Source organism: Megalobrama amblycephala, linkage group LG5, assembly GCF_018812025.1.
Source record: "Megalobrama amblycephala isolate DHTTF-2021 linkage group LG5, ASM1881202v1, whole genome shotgun sequence".
Lineage (NCBI taxonomy): Eukaryota > Metazoa > Chordata > Actinopteri > Cypriniformes > Xenocyprididae > Megalobrama > Megalobrama amblycephala.
In genome coordinates, this window is record NC_063048.1 from 9,012,231 (window position 1) to 9,015,952 (window position 3,722).

A 3,722-nucleotide genomic window follows, 5' to 3' on the forward strand; every position below is an offset into this window, starting at 1 on the left:
ACAGAGCGTTCAAATCAGAGTAGGAAAAAATGCCATTTTTCTAAATTATGACAATTTTTGATGTAAAAAGCATACTAACATTATAAGTGCACCCCAAAACAATCCAGTCCCTTTAAATTAAACTATAGAATATGACTTGCATTACATAGATTTTAAGACATTATAAATAAAATAATTAATTTCAGTCATATAATCACTGAGTAAAGGGGAAGGCAGAATTGCTGTGTTGTTCATAACTGAAAGGGACAAATACCTTGAGCGAGAATGTGAGGAAGAGGCGGATTGCTGGTGATGTCATGAAAGACCAGATTACCCTTTTGAAAGAGACAGATTATGAACAAGCTCCTTTCACTATTTCTCTACGCTATTTCCCCAATATTTTGGGTTGTTTCCACAAAACTATAAGCTGCATGAACTACTGACTCTTCTGCTCTCTAAACGAGAGCAGGGTTTGAACATTAGTGAGGTCTGGGGTATTTTGTCTGAAACGTTTTGCCATCTATACTTTGGGTACGTTCTCTCTGCATCACAATTTATTAATACTTGACTATAGGCTAGGTAATATTATTATATGTTTATTATTCTTGTAACAATATTAATACTGTAATAGTTTTAATAAGGATTGCTATATAAATGATATGAATTTAGATAAGACTTAAAAGAACCTAAAAACCTGCAACCTGTTCAGATGACATTTTCCAGTGAAAATTCTTATTTTAAAAGCTTTAAAAAATACTCATCAGTTTTCAATATTTTTATATATCTTTTGAGCTGCTATTGTTGCTGAATATGAAGCTTTATACCATATACAACACTGCTTGCTGAGTCAGAGCTGCCAGATATTGAAGTTTCTCTGAATGACTAATTCAATACTCTGTGTCCTATACAGAAATCAATACTTTTAACTTTCCATTAAGATCTTTATTTCTTCATGAGAGAACAGATATTAATCTGTTCAGATATTAATAGTTTGTTTTCTTTTTATTTATTGTTTAAATCAGATGGATTTTTTGATTAAATAAATGAAGAGACAAACAAGTGAAAAGAATGACCTTTGTGAAGATTGTCACATGGAGAAGCTTTAATAATGTAAGACCAAACTGTGAAAACCATCAATCATAATTCAAACAGTAAATGATTGAGGGAATCATCTGTTTATGAAATATATATGCCATTTAATTTGTCCATCTGTTAATTCTGCAAATGTTGCTCTGATTAATATTGTGATAAATGATCCCTGATATGATAATTCCACACATACAAAAACACAGAACAACCACACAAAGCAATTCTGAACGAGAGTATAAGGTTTTTAAATTAGAAATTTTAAATTATACTGAGGAAAAATTAATATTGCTCCAATATTGGTATTCTGAGTGATAATTAACGTAAACCATTTACATACACTGCAGCTGGCAACAAGTCATCATCTTTATTATTTTCTTGCTGAGTTTTATTGTTGTATGTGGTTGTTTGATCTGTCCATATTTAAACTGAAGATAATCAGAAGTTTCTTCATTCAGTCTCTGTTGATCCACACAGATCTGTAAAGTGTCCATCTGAAGCATCAGATATGATCAAACATGAGCTGAGACCATGAACATCAGAAGAAATGATGTGTGGATGTCTGAAACTATATTATATTTCATTAAATGTAAGGTGATGTTCTGAGATCATAATGGCAGCTCTGATGATCATGTTTTCTTTATATTTCAGTATATATTGAAGATGATGAATCAGCACTCTTTATATAATAGGTTATTATAAATATTAAAAACAAGAACTCATACAGGGACATTTGTTGCCCTATATATCTTTATATAAAATGTTGGTAGCATTTTATTAATTTCTGTGGCATTTTTTGCCCCAAGCCCTGTTAATTGTGGCGTGTGCGGCGTGATGGCGGGGCTCTTTTTGAGCACAAGGGGAGGCCCCTTCTGTTGAGAGGATTGTTTCAAGTGAAACGAGTGAAACATGAACACTGCACGTTCATGGTGTAACTTTTCCTGAGGGCACCGGGTGGCGGTGAGTCGGGTGCGAGGGCCCTTTCATCACTGCTTGTAGCTTTAATAACACTTTCTTTTTTCTATTTCTATTCTTTCTCTCCATCTATCTAAAAAAAATCCTTGCTATAGCACTTTGCTGGATAAACTGGAGCTTAAAGGGTAAATTAACCTTGTTTGTTTTTTCTTATTTGAAGCTTATTTGTCTTGTAGCAGTTCCTGGATGTTTCTCCTGCATTTAAGCTGATACAGCACATAGCCTGTGTTCAAAAGTGTGCTTGAGGAGATGTGAACCACTTTTTGTCAAATCAAGTCACCTTTATTTTTATAGCGCTTTTTACAATGCAGATTGTGTCAAAGCGGCTTTACAGTGATAAGTGGTGTATAATTTTGGCTGCTCTTAAAGAAAATAGTGTCATTTCAGTAATTTCAGTATTGATTCATTCGGTTGTAAGAATCAATAGTTATTAATTTAGTTAATTTTATCTATATCAGCACTGGAGTAAACAGTGATGTCATCATCCAGCACAGTTCAGTTCACATACAATAGTGTCAATGCAGGCAGATCAAAGCACTGTTGAATATCAAATGTCAAGTCAAATGTCAAGTCAAATGTCAAGTGTCCCCAACTAAGTAAGCCAAAGGCGACAGCGGCAAGGAACCCAAACTCCAACAGGTGACATCAGGTGTTAAAAATGGAGAAAAAAACCTTAGGAGAAACCAGGCTCAGTCGGGGGGCCAGTTCTCCTCTGGCGAACAGTGCTTTGTTACGATTCAGACAGCTATCATAAGACCGATGGGATCGCATTTATTCTAGTTGAATCCAGTTGAGGATCATATTCATCACGCCGGTATGGACGGTTTGTTGAGGAACTGTGCCACTGGCTGTCGTGTTGTGAGGCCTTCACAATGGATGATCTAGTCGACTCAATCTCTGCTGATACTTCAGGGCTGCGTTGTGGTCATGTCAAGGCGTAGGTGCTCGATCTCACCTGGATACGGCCCGGATCCAGCTGACTACAGTAAACTTCGGGATAAACAGAGAGACTAATAGCGTAGATGCCTTCTTCTGGTGTTATAGGAAGTGTTCCCGGTTCTGGCTGACCTAATTTATGCAGCCTAACAATCCTTTAATGGATATGAAAATATAAATTGATAATGAGTTATGTGTATGCCAGGTTAAAGAATGCGTTTTTAGTCTAGATTTAAACTGACAGAGTGTGTCTGCATCCCGAACAATGCTAGGAAGATTGTTCCAGAGTTTAGGTGCCAAATAGAAGGATCTACCGCTTGCGGTTGATTTTGATATTCTAGATATTATCAGCTGGCCTGAATTCTGAGATCGCAATAAACGTAAAGGACTATAATGCATTAAGAGCTCGCTCAGGTACTGGGGAGATAAACCATTTAGTGCTTTGTAAGTAAGCAGCATGATTTTAAAATCTATACGATGTTTAACAGGAAGCCAATGCAGTGTTTGAAATTACTTGTCATCCAATTTTTTATATCAGCTATACATTCTGTTAATTTTGTGAATTGGTAAGTTTTGTCAGGGCGCAAAGAAATATAGAGCTGAGTATCATCAGCGTAACAATGAAAACTAACGCCATGCTTCCTAATGATATCTCCCAAGGGTAGCATGTACAGAGTGAAAAGCAACGGTCCTAGTACTGAGCCTTGTGGTACTCCATATTGAACTTGTGATTGATATGACATCTC